We start from the raw sequence: 19,536 nt of genomic DNA, 5'->3' as shown, positions 1-19,536 counted from the left end.
ATGCTTTTTTATTTGCTATTTATTTTAATAGTTAAATATATGATCCAGGTTTGAGAGAAATAAATTTATTTATATTAACATTAATGTCAGTGATAATTTTTAAGGTCCAACCAGATTCTTTCTTGAAATTCTTCTAAATTTTTAAGTGTAACATCATCAATGTTCTTTGTAAACCATAATTCAAGATCTGTCATTTTGTAAACGGAAATATTTTCGGCGTTGAAATACTTTATTTGAATATCATCTATATTATCTTTTATTACAACAAATTGAGCTGATATTTCTATATTTATTGTTAGAGCATTATGAATTGTAAGATATTTTGGTATTTATAATTGTAAGAGTTTATTTGCTGCTGGGCAATTCTTGGCTATTTCAAATAGTTTAAAACTTCAAATCACCAATTTTGTTCACAGTTGGTAGACTTGTTACCTATACAGAGGTTAACATCTGTGCAGAGTTTTAGATCAAAATATTGATGAGGGGCCGACTTATCAACTGTTGAAAAAATATTGGACTTTTTTTTATTAATTTAGTTTCTCGGAGACTAATAAAGATATGGACATGATTCTTTTTTTAAAAGACGCGGAAAGAGTTTTACTTTTAAAATGTAAATAAGAAAATACCAAATCATTTATTTATGCCATTGTTATAAACAATTTTTTCAAGAAATCGACGATATCTCAAAAAACGATATTTTTTTTTTTAATTTTTATACCATCGTATGCCTTGTTATTTTTTACATAAGAAACCGTTGAAAAAATTGAGTGCCCGCTATTAGGATTAAGATAGCACTAAAATGAAACGAACCGCGCGTTAGCCGCTCGGCCGTCTGCTACTCGTGCGGTTCCAACGTTGCTTGCTGCAATTGCCTTCTTTAAAGAATAAATAATTTCATATCCTAACAGTCTATATGTATTTATTTAAATAATATATAAATGTATTAATTAAGTAAGTAATGTAAATGAACTATTTTTTTATACAATCTGATATAATATTGAAATGAAACATTTGCTCTCTGCGTTTGAGCGGGCTTGAGACCGACGCATATTTAGGATGCGGCTGCATTAAAAATGTTTTTATGTCGGACCTACACCATAATACTCTTAATAAGTTATTTACAAGTAATTTTACAAAAAATAACCCTTTAAATTATGCGTCTTATTTCAAATTCAGAAGAGTATGAAGTTTTTTTTACTTTAATTTCCGTTGTATACAAAAATAAGTTGTATCAAAAATACATTTCAAAATACTATAAAAAAATTATTTATGTTAGTGACGGTGCCGGAAGCCAATATAAAAATAGAATGAATTTTCTAAACTTAGTTCGACATTACAGCATAATAATTGGGGAATTTGAGACTTACAAAGGCGTAAGGCAAGGGTGCCCTTTGAACACCACGCTATTTAATCTTGCCTTCGCCGACCTGGAAGTCAAGATCAAATAGGTGCAAGAAGGAGTGGTAGTGATAGGAAGGAAGAAAATATGGACATTAGGATATGCAGATGATATAGTGTTGATGGCAAAGAGTGAAAGTGGAATGAAAGAGATGCTGAAAAAATTAAAAAGATACCTGGAAGAAAGGGGATTAGAGCTAAATGTAGGAAAATTAAATATGATGAAATGTAAGAGAGGAGGCGGAAGAGGGAAGAAAGAAGAATTCGAATGGGAAGGTGAGAAGATAGAGATGGTTAAAGAGTACAACTACTTGGGATATGTGATAAGCAGAAATTACGGAAATAATAAGCAGATAAAGAAGGTAGAAGGGAAAATAAATATGATACACGGAAGACTATGGGGTCTAGGAGAAAAGCTATTTAGAGAAAATTGGGAGTTTAGGATGAACCTGTTCGACGCACTAGCGAAATGCGTGATTATGTATGGAGTAGAAATCTAGGGATGGAAGAGATATGTAGAAATAGAGAGATTACAACTAAAATACATAAAGTAGGTATTGGGATTAGATAGAAACACGCCAAGCTACTTAATACGATGGGAAACAGGAAGACAAGAAATGAAAGAAACAGCATTAGAAAGAGCAATGAGGTATGAAAACAAAATAAGAGAAGAAAGAGATGGCTCAATAAAAAAAGAAGCATGGAGAGAACTAATGAAAAGGGAAAGAAATGAAAAAGATAAAAAAGGTAAGGAGGAGAGAGAGGAAAGGCTAGAAAAAAGTAAAATATATAGAGAGAGGGAGGAGGGAGACGAAATGAGAGAAGAGTTTTGGGAACAAATAAGAGAAGAGCTAAAGAAAAAAGAAAAAGAACTAGAAGAAAAGCTAGAAAAGTCAAGATACATAAACGAGTGGAAAGAACTGAAAGAAGAAATGTAAAAGTACAGATTAAAGGAAATTCAAGGAGAGGGAAAAATAAAAGGCCTACAAAGAAGGAAAAGGTTTAGGTTAGGTATTGAAACAAGAGGAAGTAGGTATTGGGAAAAAGAAGAAAATAAGAGATGAAGAATGTGTATGAAAGAGGAAGAAAATTGGATATATATATATATATATATATATATATATATATATATATATATATATATATATATATGTATATATATATATGTATTAATTTTTTCTCTCTTAAAAAATTAAAAATCTCTGAGTGCAGCTACGCGCCATGAAATAGCCTATGTAACGTCGATTGACGAAACAATTCTCAGGCGCACTTTTTTGGTCTATCCTTACAGAAAATAACCGGGACGTGCGTTGCCACTATCGTGGGAAATTCTCTTTACGTCGACGGAGGATCGAAGATTTACTATATCACACGCTTGGCAATATAGCAATGCTTCGCGTTATTTTACCACACTCTTGGCAATAAAATAACGTAAAAAAGGGGAGCCTATCTAATATGTACTCGACCACACGCTTGGCAATCGAGTGTAACTATTTAAAAAGACAAACCAAGACAACTAAAATAGGAAAGAATAATGAGAGAAGAATGTAGAAAGAAGTTAGAACAAAAAAATTTTATTTGATTTTCATTACTCACTTTTATCTTAGTTTCCCACACACACACACTGAAAAGAATAACTGAAACTAACTAAACTGGACGAACTTAAAAAATAGCTAACGAATTTGAAATGGTTGCACGAACTGAATTAGAAAAATAACTGCCTAATTTTCTTGAAAAGCTTCCTTTTATGCTTTTCGCAAGAGACCCCCACTCTAAAATCCTTGTTATTTTTGGGCAGGAAGAACTTAAATTTTCTTAACTTAATTGGTTGGAAAATTTGGGGAGTTTCTCAAGCGTAAGCGAAATTCAAACCCTAATTGGCTGGAGTGTGGGGGAGTGGCCTCATTTAAGTGCTTTGGGCCCTCTTCACACAGATGGCCCTCTATGTACTATTTTAACCTTTAATTATATAAGCTAATTTTATTTAAATTTAATTGTGTGTGTGGTATTCTAATTTTACAAAAATATTACTTAATCTATAATAAAACTAAACTACAGAACCAAATTTAAGGATTATATTTATCTGAAAACAAACAAGATATTAATAGTCTTAACTATTAATTAATTATCAAAAAGCCTTAAGAAATACTGAAAAATCAGAGTTAATTATAATAAATATAGTCATTAACTTTCGTTAAAGCCGTTCTTAAATTTTCTAACGCAAAGTTGAGCACAGTCAACGATTAAACATATAAAATTCGCAGTAAAAAAAAATCTTAATAAATACGAAAATATAGTGAATTATTTCCATATTTATATTTAGGTATAAAATTAAGACTATTCGAGCAATAAACAAAAACTATTAATTAAAATAGTCCTTGTTGATTACTTGAATGTTACTTACAATAGATAAATTTCGCATTTTTTTAAGAGATCTGCAAGCAAATGCGCTTCCTTTTATTTAAAAGAAATTAATAATATTAAGAATAAATTATTTAAAATAAAATAACGGTATTATCGGTAGGATGCACATGTACGCTGCAGATCTCTACTTTCCAAAGATGTTCGTAATCTGGCTACTCCGGATGGAGCGGTCGTAAAATCGCTCTGATTGTTTCCAATATCCGAAAATTACCAGATGTGCGAGCCGAAAACTGCCGTTCACAGAAAAAATTTTCTCTACTCAGCTGTACGCAGTTTTTCATCCTAATTTACGAGCTAAATGTGTGGCCGGTTTTTTTTGTCTTTTTTTTACATCTATGACCTTCTATATATTTTAATTTTTTTCTCTCTTAGAAAATTTTAAATGCTTTTTGAAACTAGACTTAGAAAAAAAATCAATGCTGCACACGCATACTCACGCATATTTGCACCAGTGCGAGGGCGTATAGTTTGAAACTCCATAAGTCGTAAAAATTTGAGATGCTGCGCTATAGCTCGAGTATTCCAAAATTTTCAAAACAAAACACTCTATGGCCAATTCCATCTCAGATCATGCAGAGCTCCCCACACACCTGTCACCAAGCTACTCCAAAGTATTTTTTTATTGTTTTAGGTCAAAAATAAGAGGACCCGTATTTTTTCTTTTTTCTCTCAGATGCATAGTTCCGTCAATAATGCAATCGGAAAATGCACTGCTGAAAAGGGAAAATTGAGAAAATTTTTCCAATTAAATTTGGTTTCCTCAATATTTTTTTTATTTTTCGATACAATTAAATAATTTTTATGTCATCTATAGTAGAAACGAAGTTCTTCAAGTCTAATTTATCAAAAATATGAATGTATGCATTTTTCGGGAGAAAATGCATGTTTTCGAAAAAGTGCATCTTGGAGAAAAAATTGTGTATCTCAAAAAGGCCATAATTTTTTGCGCTCAAATTTTTTTTATATATTCTTAGTACCAATACCTTCAAATCCATTCGATCAAAATTTGCTGTTTTTTCGTTATATCGCTTAAAAAAATTAAAAAAAAAAGTTTTACATTTTCAAGTCAAACGCGATAAATACATAGGTACAGCGAATGGAAATCAAAGCTGAGAAAGAAAGGGTGACGTTAAATTATCAACATTTGCTGATGCATATAGATTTTGCTGAGAATTGGTCTGTAATTTTGAAAAATCCAGTTCAAGGGAATCATTGGGTGAATAAACAGATTTCAATTTTCACTGCTGTTTGCTACATAGGCGGAATTACAAAGAGTTATACTGTAATTAGTGAAGACTTAAAACATGATTATTCTCATGCATTGGCAGCAATACAAATAATTCTTGAACATATAACTAGATACACACAAGAAACGTATGGAAATTCGATTGATTCTATAACTTTAGTATCTGATGGCGCTGCAAGTCATTTCAAAAATAGATTCCAGTTAAATAAATTTTTAAATGCAAGTATGAGTAAAAAATGGATATTCTCTGCTACTGGTCATGGAAAGGGTGCTGTAGATGGTATAGGTGGTTTGGTAAAGCATTATGCAACAGTGCATAATTTACGCAGTACTGAATCTGATGCTATTCAAACTGCTAAAAGTTTTGTTGAAAATGTATCAAAATACACAACTTCTATAGAGCTGATTTTGATGGAAACTGCAGAGATAAACAATTTTCGTAGTAGTCAAATGGAGCAAAGACACAAATGCCAGAAATATCAGGGTATTCAACGTTGCCACATGTGGAAATCTGTTGTCTCGGAAGGGAGGAGCGAATGTATTATAGCTCGAACGGCTGCGCATCCAGGGATTGAAGTGAAAAAAGATGAAAAAAAAAAGAAAAGTACTCATAAGAAGAAAAATGAAAATGTAAACAAGGGCAAGAAAGTGAAAGTTGTATCTAAAAAAGTGAAGAGAGTTGTAAAAGTAATCAACTCAAACGGAAAAAAATGATCGTGTAATTTTACATTTCTTGCAGACATGATTGAATAAAAGTGAGCTTTTTCTTTGAGTTACATGTTATTGTAGTTCAGTTATTAACCTACATAGTAGCTAACATGAATTCCTGAATGTATTTATCGCGTTTGACTTGAAAATGTAAAACTTTTTTTTTTAATTTTTTTAAACGATATAACGAAAAAACAGCAAATTTTGATCGAATGGATTTGAAGGTATTGGTACTAAGAATATATAAAAAAAATTTGAGCGCAAAAAATTATGGCCTTTTTGAGATACACAATTTTTTCTCCAAGATGCACTTTTTCGAAAACATGCATTTTCTCCCGAAAAATGCATACATTCATATTTTTGATAAATTAAACTTGAAGAACTTCGTTTCTACTATAGATGACATAAAAATTATTTAATTGTATCGAAAAATAAAAAAAATATTGAGGAAACCAAATTTAATTGGAAAAATTTTCTCAATTTTCCCTTTTCAGCAGTGCATTTTCCGATTGCATTATTGACGGAACTATGCATCTGAGAGAAAAAAGAAAAAATACGGGTCCTCTTATTTTTGACCTAGAACAATAAAAAAATACTTTGGAGTAGCTTGGTGACAGGTGTGTGGGGAGCTCTGCATGATCTGAGATGGAATTGGCCCTATGCTTTTTCTCTTTTTAAAGCGCAGTTCGATTTGAAAGAAATAGAAATCTAGCGTCAGTATAAAACAGTTCATTGTGCAGTTCAGACGTGTGTGAAAGACAGAAAGAAAGAAAAAAAAGTGCGGCGTTTCTTTATTACTGATATATGTAAACATGCAAATAGTGAAAGAGCAAGTGAACATAGGATTGATCCAAGAATTCATCATTTGAAGATATCTCCTTTACATCTACTTACTGTAAGTTTTATTCACGAACTAAAAATTTATATTTTAAAGGGTAGTTTTGAACAGCATCATGGTTATTTTATATTTTTAGTCACCTGAATTCTACCAATGTGCACGCTATGAGAACAATGACGTTGGAACGTAAACTGCTGAATTAATATGTATGTCAGTTGATTAAACGGAGGAAGTCAGAGTTTTAGAACATGACTTTTTACCAAAATCTGTTGGTGTGCAAGTCGGTGAAGTTGCTACATGTAGCGTCGATGTAAGTATTGACATGTCAAAATGTGTAAATTAATAGAAGCTTGTGAAGTAAAGTATTTATTTTATTTTAGTATGTATCACAACCTATTGCTCAAACCAGCGGGGTTACATATGATGTTGAAAATGTTAGTATTGTAATTTTACAATGATTTATAATTTTGGAAGCTTGTGGAAGTTAAGTTATTATGTTTTCAGCAGTCTGCTATTCAGAGCGATAGAGTCAACATTGAAACGTCTGATGTACTGAATAGTGAGGCTAATCATTCTACTGATAGTCAAGTGAGTATAATAAAATCATTAAAAAATTATATATAAATTTGTAAGAGCTTTTAAAGTCAAATATCTTTTTGATTTTAGCAAATGTGCGCTCTAGCGTCTTATGATTATTTAGAAGTCGTTGCTGCTACCATTGAACGAAATATAGCTGAAGAGGAGTCTGTCTCAATATATCAATTTGATGCTCTGAACAGTATAGCTGATCGTGCTACTTATAGCCAAGTGAGTATCATTGTATATTGAGATAAGGTTACATCGTGTTCTTTTTCAAAAAATATTCACACATTGATATGCTATTTACAGAATGAATTTAACAAAATGTACTTGGAGGTACAGAACGTAGAGCAGTCTGCAGATAATCAATATACCCTCTCTCAGATATAATTATTTTTATATTTTCAATTATATCATGTAATATTTCAATATCTTGTATTAATTTTTTTGTATTAATAGCGTGAGCAGCAGAGGGAATTTCTGAAATGGAAAAAAAATTATGAACAGGTAATAGACTGATAATAAATTTCAAGTGTATGTGTGTATACATATATACAGGGTGGACCATTTTAAGTGAGCCAGTACATTTTCTCGGAAACTAGTGGGGATAGCGAAAAATGTTTCAAACAAAAGTTGTCCAACTTGGAGGGGGACATATCCTCATGACCTTGCCTGTGTCCTTGGATGTAAGGTTCAAGGTCATTTCACGGTCAACTTTGTTTTCTTAAACGGGACCCCCTATTTTTGACCCTGGATTTGGAAAGAACGGGAAATTCTACGTTCAGATGATCTATTATACGTGGGGTCTGGGGTGATCCTCAAGGTTTTTTGAAGGTCATTTTTATTTTTTTACGAGTGTAAGATTTACGAAAAATAGTTTCATACAAAAGTTGCTCAACTTGAGGACATACCCTTATGACCTTGCCTGTGACCTTGGAGGTCAGGTTCAAGATTATTTCAAGGTCAACTTTGTTTTTTTAAACGGGGCCTCTCATTTTGACCCCGGATTCGGAAAGCGTTGATTCGCCCCTTTTATCGTATGCTAGCGCAAGGCCGTATGCTTTTCTAGCTTAATCATCCATCTGTCATTGTATGGTTTGGCTTATCGAATCTCTTCATTCTCCCAAAACAAAAATTATTTTTTGTTACAGCAGCTTAGTTTATTCGTTTATTTCACTGAATAAAGATTTTGTGTTCATTGAAGAGAATTTTTTTGTTACAAATTTTTATTAAAAATTAAATCAAAAGCCTTTTGTTTCGGAGTATGCCGGATTATACTGCGCGTGAACGTGTTGACATGATTATTATTCTTGGTCTAGCCGGAGGGAATTATCGTAGAGCTGCAAGACTTTATCAAGAACGTTTCCCGTACCGAAAACACCCTAATCGTAACACCATTCGAAGGGTTCATGTGAAAGGTCAACAAGAACATTTATTTCGTACGCGAAGACATCATACTTACGATGAGAATGATGTTCGCGTGCTTGTGATATTGGCAATTATTCATGACAATCCTCATATTAGTACATTACAAATTCAAAGAGAAACTGGCATACCAAAACAAACTGTCTTGAGAATTTTGAGAAGACAAAAATTCCGACCATATCACATCACTCTCACTCAAGTCATCACACCAGATGACATGGAAAGACGATTGGAGTTTTGTCGTTGGGCAAGAGAAATGATTCAAACCGACAGAACTTTTTTCCGTAATGTCATGTTCTTTGACGAAGCTACATTCAAAAATAATGGGGAGCTCAACAGGCACAATTGTCATTATTGGTCAGCTGAAAATCCTCATTGGCATCGACACATAGATCATCAGCATCGTTGGAGCGTCAACGTGTGGTGTGGCATTATCAAAGGACATGTGATTGGATCTTACTTTTTTGAGGGAAATGTCAATGGGGAAAACTTTTCTCGATTTTTACAAAATGAAGTAGATGCACTACTGGAAGAAGTTGACCTCCAAACAAGACTGAGAATGTGGATGCAGTTAGATGGAGCTCCTGCGCATTTCCACAGAAATGTTAGAGCTTACCTATACAACAGATTCAATGGTAGATGGATCGGTCGCGGTGGACTAGTTGCATGGCCACCACGATCTCCCGACTTGACATCTCCTGACTTTTACTTATGGGGATACTTGAAGAATGTCGTTTATCAAGAACAACCAACTACCCGAGAAGACATGATGGATAGGATCAGGATCGCATGTCAGAACATACCGCAGGATGTACTACTAAGGACAGTAGATAATTTTCATCGTAGAATTGAATTATGCATTCAAGGAGAAGGAAATGTCTTTGACACATACTGTAAAATATTTCACATGTAATTAACAATTGATTAATTTGGTAAATAAATAGTAAATCTAAAATACTTTAATCACTTATCTTCTTCATTACATTACGACCATGAATAAAAAGGGCAACATAGACCGCACACGTGATGGCTAAACAAGACGTTGAGTAGAATTTCCGGTCTTTCCGAATCCGGGGTCAAAATGAGGGGCCCCGTTTAAAAAAACAAAGTTGACCTTGAAATAATCTTGAACCTGACCTCCAAGGTCACAGGCAAGGTCATAAGGGTATGTCCTCAAGTTGAACAACTTTTGTATGAAACTATTTTTCGTAAATCTTACACTCGTAAAAAAATAAAAATGACCTTTAAATAACCTTGAGGGTCACCCCAGACCCCACGTATAATAGGTCATCTGAACGTAGAATTTCCCGTTCTTTCCAAATCCAGGGTCAAAAATAGGGGGTCCCGTTTAAGAAAACAAAGTTGACCTTGAAATGACCTTGAACCTTACATCCAAGGACACAGGCAAGGTCATGAGGGTATGTCCCCCTCCAAGTTGGATAACTTTTGTTTGAAACATTTTTCGCTATCCCCACTAGTTTCCGAGAAAACGTACTGGCTCACTTAAAATGGTCCACCCTGTATAATACTTTCTCAATTATTTATCAAAAAATTTTTTTTCAGAGCTGTGATATAAAAACAGTTGAGGAGTTGTAACCATAAGTTCCAAATAATCGTATGGCCCTTGTACCTCGCATCCCTAAAAAGTCTGGATCACAAAATAAAATAGTAAAAAAATGTACAAACACATCAAACACAGATTCACATTTACTCATACAAAAAAATATTCACAATTAAAAGAAAAACTCAACAAGTAAGAAAACAGATAAAACAAAACATATATCAAACAAAAACTCAATGACAAGACGGATGAAAAAGATAAATCAAACAAAAACTTAACAAATGACAAGACTGATAAAAAACGTACAGAACTCTATAGACAAACAAACGATACTAGCAAGGGACATTCAAAAATAATTAGTGACATTAAAATAACACGAGACGTGAACAATAACAAACTAGATAAAGAATCAGACGCTAAAAGTACACATAAATCGAGACCAAGAACTAGAAAGCGAAAACCTCCTCCACGTTCAAAATCAATCATTAGTACGACTTCTGATTCCTCATCCTCAACCACTTCTTCCTCTTCTAATAGTTCCAATGATGACATAAAAACACATACACAACCAAACACCATCCCTCAGTTAAATCTGAATCGAAAACGCTGGAGTTCATGCTCATCTGTCAGCACAAAACGATCGAGACTTCATGAACTTGAGGGTGCAAGATTCTCGAAGTAACTGAGTTTTTAACTTTTGAACCAAATAAATGACTAGATTAAGTTGTGATAATTGTGTATGTTTTTATACTGATTTTATAATAAAATGAAATAGTAAATAAGTTGTGATAATTTTGTCTTTTTTAAATACATTTTTTTTAATTATGAAAGATAAGCTTCAAATATAGCTATTATTTTCACACGGCAAATCGGACAATTCTCAAATTTGATAGCACATCGCGATATCCCCCCACCCTTTTAAAATATGTGTATATAAAAGAAACTGCTAGTGATAATGAAATCATTCTTTCACAATGTGCTACCCAAAACATGCATAAGACATTAGTGAAAAGGAAATTCCACATAATCGACCATTAGCAGAATTGCTTTTGGAGTTTGCGATAGAATCAAACGAAGAAATGTTTAGTGAGGATGATTAATTGATCAATAAAGCTTATGATAATTATATTCAAAGTCCAATGGATGAAGACTTAAAATATTTTTCGGATGATGACATATTTGAAGAGTCGTCTGATGAAGATTTGGTTGAGCCTTCGATTTGTGATGAGTGTGAGGAGGAATTATATATTTCTGGATCAAGCAGCTGTGAACAGGACTGATACACATACATGTATATGACAGTCCACATCGGTGGTGGCTCATTCGTGATTAATCTCTGCTACATTCATGCGCATACCATAAGAATGGAAATCTTAAATGATTGTTTGGAACATTTTCATGCGATTGAAGAAGCTACAAACCTTATTATTTTAAAAAATATACGTGATGAGAATCTTATAGAGAGATGAAAAAACAATGTATTTTTTCTTTGCGAACGTTGAATAAAATTTTAAAGCAATCATCACTTAGCGTGCAGCAAAAGCAATCACTTTTTGGTACTGTTGGCAAACTTGAATGCATTAACTTACTGTTAGAAAATTGTAAAGTTCATGGATCAGGTTTGGGTAGTAGCATAAAAAATCGTGTACAATGGGTTAATTTGGATAGTGCTTTCGAAAATCGTTTGAAAACTAACATTATAGCTAACATTCAGCACATTGATATAGAATCATTTTTGAAAGATGCATGCAGTTTGTTTGTAAGTAATGTTAAAATGTTTTTAAATAAACATAATGTTTGTAAAGTTAACGATGTGCTTTCATGCATATTTTGGAAATATTCGAGTAAACAAGATGAGTTGGAAAAGACTTACAACACAAAGAACTTCACTACGCAAAATATTAAAATGTATGTTTCAACCCCTCTCAAGCAATAGTTCAATGATAATATCAAAAGTTCATTGCTAATAGAAGTAGAGACATTTGAAAGTAACGAGTCCGGATGGTCTTTGGATTCTATTATCAATCTTCAGATTAATATCAATAAATTCAATCCAATGCGTAGTGGAAGCTCTTATATACCTTTACTAAAATTTTTGAGAAATAAGCATGCATGCATAAATGTGGAAAATAGTGATAAAAAATGTTTTGTATGGTCAATCTTAGCAGCCATATGTAAAATTTATAACGTGTGGTAAATCACTCGTTATGTCTCTCTCTCTCTAACAACCACTCTTATATATATATATATATATATATACTTATATATTTATGTTTAAATCAACTCATGTAACTATATGTACGAAGCCTAGAAGTGGCAGTCGCAGCAGACAACAGCGTGCGAGGTAAGAGAGAGACGGGCGCGCGACAGGAACCGACTTAGGTTCGACAGAGTAGAGGAGAGAGAGTGGGGGAACGCTCCCGCGACATTAGTTTGAGGATCGCGGCCGAAAACACACGTGCTCCTGCCGGTCGGCTTTCACAAAGAAATAGAGATATTGCCTTTCTTCACATAGACGTTTTGGTTTGGCCCAGCGGCTGCAGAGAAGAGAGGCTTCCTACTGTAGATAGTGCGCAGTGCTGCAATATAGTGTGTGGGACTATTCTAGTGCGAACTAGTTGATCGTTTCCCCTGTATTCAAGTATTTATCAAGGCTCATCAGTGGCCCCGCGCGCACTTGTAAGTACCTACTTGCGTACCTTGCCTCTCTCTCGTTAGCTAGCCACTCTCTCTCTCTTTATCGCCGCACTGCTTTCTTTGTAAACTTATAAGCTGTATAAATATTATTTACTTTACGTAACCTATTTTCTTATTTACACCTAACTCTACAACTTTACACGCTTTTCCGTCAGTGAATTTACTTAGAGATTAGCTGCTGTGTCCACGACGCTCCCGCGGGGCCTTAAGGCGTAACTAAGTATCCGGGCATAGTCTCGCGCGGTTGCTGTACGCCCGCATCGAGCCATATAAAATAATTATTGATCTCTCGCGAAATAACGCGGGCAAATATACACCCCGTTATAAATTTCATATACAGATCACCCTCAAAGAATAAATCACTATATATCACATGAGAATAAACTGATTTTGGATGGAATATCATTTCCAGTCTCCTTGAATCAAATAAACAAATTTGAAAAATTAAACAGCATGATATCAGTCAATGTGTTTGGTTTAGAAGGCCAAAGAATTGTTCCCCTTTATAATGCAGAAAATAAAAAATCACACCATGTGAACCTTTTGCTAATTGACCAAAGTGTTTGTGATGATGATGAAATAATTTCAAATAATTATCACTATGTGTTCATAAAAGACCTTACAAAATTAGTAGGAAGTAGTTTGTCATGTAGTAAAAATAAAAAAATATTTGTGATCGATGTTTGCATTATTTTAATACTGCAGAAAAACTTATTGCACATGATACGAAGTGTCAAGAAATAAATACGTGTAGAGTACAGATGCCAAAAAAAGGTCAAGATGTGATTGAATTCAAAAACTATGGATTCAAATTAAAATCACTATTTATTATCTATGGAGATTGTGAATGTTTATTGAAGAAAACAAATGTTGACCAGCAAGACATTGATAAAAACACTGTCACAACTCAACATCATGAAATGTTTAGTGTAGGCTATTACTTAAAATGTAGCTATGATGACATTTTATCAAGATATAAATCTTATCGCGGACCAAAGCCATCAAAATGGTTTGCAGAAGAGTTAAAAAATATAGCTTATTACATCAAAAACATATACAATCATCCGAAACCTATAGATGAACTAACACTGCAGGAAATTGATGAATTCCAAACATCAAATATATGTCATATCTATGAAATACCAATGAATTTTTCAACGAAAGTTCGTGATCATTCTCACTTGACAAAAAAATATCGAGGTGCAGCTCATCAAAGTTGTAATCTGAACTATCGAGATTCTCATGTAGTGCCTGTAGTTTTTCACAATCTCAGTGGTTATGATGTTCATTTTATCTTACGTGATATATCTAATCACTTTTTTGAACACATTGAAATTTTACCGTTAACAAAAGAGAAGTATATCGCATTCACAAAGACTGTCGCAGATACTGGAATCAAACTACGATTTATTGATTCATTTAAGTTTATGGCTTCATCGCTTGACAAACTAGCTTCTTATTTGAATGATTATAAAATTATGAACTCTGAATTTCACAATCATGATCAAGAAAAAATCAATTTGTTGACACGTAAAGGAGTACTTCCGTATGAATATATCGATAGCTGGGAAAAACTCGAAGAAGATCGACTACCGGAAAAAAATTAATTTTTCAGTAGTCTTAATGATTCTGAAATATCAGGATACTGACTATGATCATGCACTCAAAGTTTCGAATGCATTCAACATAAAAACTTTGGGTGAATATTGTGATTTGTACATGAAAATTGACATTCCATTACTCACAGAAGTTTTTGAACAATTCCGTGAACTGTGTCTATCAGCGTATGATCTTGATCCAGCCCATTATTACACAACTCCAGGCTTTTCCTGGGATGCAATGCTCAAGTTTACAAAGGTATCATTAAGACTTTTGACGGATATAGATATGCATTTGTTCACATAATCAGGTATTCGAGGTGATTTGTAAATAACCAATAGATTCGTGAGGCTTTACTGCTCACGTTTCTGTCTGGTAGAGGTCGCTCGAACACTATGGCGCAAAGATATAAATGTAGGCCCTATACTTTCCGGACAGACTTCGTATGAAAGAAAAATTTGATAGTAGCAGGGAAGAGGAGTATCTTTCTTACTTAGATGCTAATAATTTATCGGTTATGCAATGACGCAATATTTGCCACGAGACAATATTGAATGGGAAGAAAATTTTGTCAACAGCGACTTTTTACAAGTTGCTGATGACGCTCAAACCGGTTATATTTTGGAAGTTGATTTAGATTATCCGCAATCAATTCATGATGAGCATAATGACTTGCCATTCTGCCCAGAGCACATAAAACAACCTGGTTCCAAGCATGAAAAATTATGTGCTACTCTCATGAATGAGAAAAATTATGTGATACATTATCGAGTTCTCAAGCAAGCTGTTAAACATGGAATCGAGCTTATAAAAATTCATAGAGTATTGAAATTTGAGCAATCGGCGTGGCTAAAATCATACATCGACTTGAACAGTTCAATGAGAGCGAAAGCTTAAAATGAGTTTCAGAAAAATCTTTTTAAACTCATGAATAATAGTATATATGGTAAAACTATGGAAAACGTTCGCAAACATGTTGATGTCAAACTTTTAACAAAGTGGGATGGACGGTACGGTGTGGAAGCTTTTGTTTCAAAACCTAACTTTCACAGTAGATCAATTTTTTATGAAAACTTGACAGCGATTCAGTTGCGTAAAACTCAAGTATACTTGAATAAACCCATTTATATTGGTCTTACAGTATTAGACGTATCCAAAATATTAATGTACAGCTTTCATTATGATTATATGAAAAAGATGTATGGACAAAATTGTAAACTCCTCTATATGGATACTGATAGTTTTATACACTTGGTAAAGTGTCTGAATTTTTATACTGATATCAAAACTAACATCAATTATTTTGACACTTCTGACTATCCTGCTGAAAACGTATTCAATATGCCAAGAGTCAATAAGAAGTTTGTTGGATTAATGAAGGATGAGTGTAATGAAAATATACTAACAGAATTTATTGGCTTGAGGAGTAAAATGTACTGTACTCGTGTAAATGGTGTTGATGCTTCAAAACAGGTTAAAGGTGTGAAGGCTTCTGTTGTCAAGAAAACTATTGACTTTGATCATTATTTGGACTGTTTGAAAAATTTAAGTATTCATAAAAGAGAGCAATGTATGATCAGATCTAAACTGCACAATGTTGAAACTATTTGACAGAGAAAGATTGCGTTGAGTCCTTATGATGACAAGAGACATCTAATTTCAACAGTACCGATACATTAGCACATGGACATTACAAAATTGAGTAAGTTGTATATTTATATTTTTAAAACATAGAACAGATATATATTTATATTCAATCAGTGTTATTTAATTTCAGAGAAAAACCATACAAGTCTGTACGTTTTTAAGAAAAAATTCAAATATATGAGATGGTTACGTGGGCATATGCACATCGAACTACTCGACAAGGAGAATGGATGCGGATGGCTTGCGATAGAGAACATTTAAAAATGAGAATTCATCGTTTGAGTGAAATTATTACATCAATACTGTTACAGAAATGTAAGGAATTTGAAATAAAGAAACATGAAATATATATTTTATAATATTTTATTCATTTGCTATTCACATATCATCTTTGTAAACATAACTATTATGAGATTCATCAAATCCCAACCATTTAACATAATAATGATCACCACGTTTTCTTATAACTTTTTCTATCAAATAAATATCTGGATATTTTGTTCTATGTAATTCTTCTTCATAAAATCCGCCAGTAATAGGTTTGTCTTGATAACACAGGCCCACAAAAAAAAATGAACTTGGATGTCCATCGACAAAACCCATGTACTCCTACGTATTTTTGCGCGCTGAGTCCGAATCTGGCATTCGTTTAACCTCAGCACGTCGGGTTCAAGGGCATTTGAAGGTCACATTGCAGAAATCAGCAATAACTAATACAAGACATCTGTCTGTTAAGTTTTTGGGGTCACTGAGTTTAAATCCGGTATTTGTTTTTCTCCATGAGGTAAGTTTGAAGGTTAGTTCAAGGTCAAAGCTGTTTACTCTAGGAAAAATGAATTTTTGACTGCAGATTCTGAAAGAGCGGGAAATTTTACGTCCAGATACATATTCAATTTTTTTTAATATAACCCTCAAGGTCATGTGAAGGTCACTTAATCTTGTTGGATGGAGGATTCGTATGACAATAAGATAATGGAATTTCATGGGGCAAACTACCATGTCGTTATGTTTTCAGGGTCGCCGAATCCAAATCCGCGGTGTTCGTTTGTCTCCATCAGGCCGCATTGAAGGTCGTTTAAAGGTCAAATCCTCGACAATGAGTGAAATCGAGTCAAGTTATCATTCTAACATATTTTTTGAGCATCTGAACCCAAATATAAAGACCGCTTAATACCTCAGGGTCAAAATCAAGGTCATCCCAAGGTCAAATAAACATTTTTTTTATTAAAAAAAGGAAATTTTGACCACAGTTGCATGAAAAATAGAAAATTTCACATATTAGTGAATTATGTGCCATAAATTAGTATTTGAGAAAAATACTGAAGCTGACTAATCGTCGCATGACAAACAGCCACATATGGAGACATGGGTATCATGTATTACAAAACTCATGATTTTCTTTTTTTTCTTGTTCTTTTATCTTCGAATGATCTATGTAGGGGATTCCGCTTTCGTTTCTTTCCGTCGATAATATGTTCTCTTTTCAATGTCCAACAAAAGTCCGCTATCATATTTATGTCCCACCGGCCCTGGTATCGCTGTTCCATTACTTTAATATCTTGGTGAAACCGTTCCCCTTGTTCTTCGCTATAATCTCCAAGATTTTGTGGAAAGTAGTCTAAGTGTGAATGAAGAAAGTGTAGCTTGTAATTCATCAAGCAACCCAAACTATTGTAATTTTTAAGTAAGTCTTCAACTAGTTTTTTGTAGTTCTCGCTCTTGTGATTCCCTAAGAAATTTTCCACTACATCCTTGAAGCTAATCCATGCTGCTTTCTCTTTATCGTCCATCTTGTCTATGAATGCTTCATCCTTTAACAATGTGCGGATTTGGGGACCGTCAAATATACCTTCTTTCAATTTAGCGTCAGATACTCTTGGAAATTTTGTTCCCAGGTATAAGAAACATAGCCCTTCTTTATTCAACGCTTTAACGAATTGTTTTATTAAACCAAGTTTAATATGGAGAGGAGGAAGAAGGACCTTGGATGGCTCTACTAATGGCTTGTTAATGATGTTATCCTTACGGGGTTCGAACGTTGATCTATCAGGCCATTCTGCTTTTACATAATGATTCTTACGATCCCTGCTATCCCACATACATAAGAAACATGGAAACTTTGTGAAGCCTGATTGCTGACCTAGCATGATGGTAAGAATCTTGAGATCACCACAGATTAGCCAGTTGTGTTTCTTGTACTGTATTTTATTTAATACCAACTCAACATTTTTGTAATCTTCTTTCAGGGTAACCGAATGGGCCAGAGGTATTGCAGAATATTTATTAGTGTTATGTAATAATACAGCCTTCAGGCTTCGCTTAGAAGAATCCAGAAATAATCTCCATTCCTCAGATTTATAAACATCCTTCTTAAATTCGTTCATCAGATCCTTAACATTGTTGCAAAATACGAGATCATTCTCCGTAGAGAAATATTTTCTGAAGTCTTTTTCTCTATTCCGATAGTAAGAACATTTAGTACCTTTCGCCAGTAAATTTTTTTCCTTCAACCTCGAAGCAAGCAACTCTGCTCCCTCCTTTGATAAGCCTAACTCTCTAACTAGGTCATTAAGTTCTTTCTGATCAAATTCTCCTTTTATCTTTGTTTGTGATCCAGATGGCACATACTCGTCATTACTCTCGTCCGTTTCTTCTCTTTCACTCTCGGCCTCATCAGAACTAGAAATCTCTAATTCAGTAAGTGCAGAAGAAAGGTCACTTTCTACATCTGTATCTCTTTCTTCTGTTGGAGCTATAAACGGCTTGATTACACGAGACACACTCGCGTATACAATTTTGTGGACATTAGATGAGTTAAAACCTATAATTTTTGTCATACAAAAATAACAATTCTCTACATTTTCTGGCTCACTCCAAACCATAGGTTTGACAAATTTTAATGGAGTTTTGTCCTTTTTGTACCGGCTAAACATCAGCCTACAGCTATTGCATATCAATTGTGGCAGCCAATCTTGCTCACCATCAGTGACTTTACAACCGAAACACTCATCGTATACTAGTTTCAAATCATCTGTGAATTTGCGAAGATCCGACTTTTTCAAAAAGTATTTGCCACACACATAGCAAAAGGAATTCACTTTTTGCTTACAACTATGAGAATTAGAGCGTATTCTTGTATTGTTGTACTCTACAGAGACCAAGTTTCCAACCACTGTAGAGCTGCAGTCGCATGATGACGACGATTGCGGACCTGTTTGCTCATCCTGACCAATCGCCGATACTGGGCATCCGAAACCCTGCATCGTACCTCTTCGTGTGCCAACCATGACGGCATCATGCCTTCACCCCAGGGTTTTGCCGGAAAACAAAAAGCCAAAAAAAAAGCCGTTTTCCGCCGTCACCACGTGGAGGTACCCTGGGTTGCGGCACACGATTATTTCGGGAGTGTGATCA

Source organism: Phymastichus coffea, unplaced genomic scaffold (assembly GCF_024137745.1).
Source record: "Phymastichus coffea isolate CEN01 unplaced genomic scaffold, Cenicafe_Pcof_1.1 PCOF00101, whole genome shotgun sequence".
NCBI lineage: Eukaryota > Metazoa > Arthropoda > Insecta > Hymenoptera > Eulophidae > Phymastichus > Phymastichus coffea.
The sequence above is the reverse complement of the archived record's forward strand: the minus strand, read 5'-3'. Positions refer to the sequence as shown.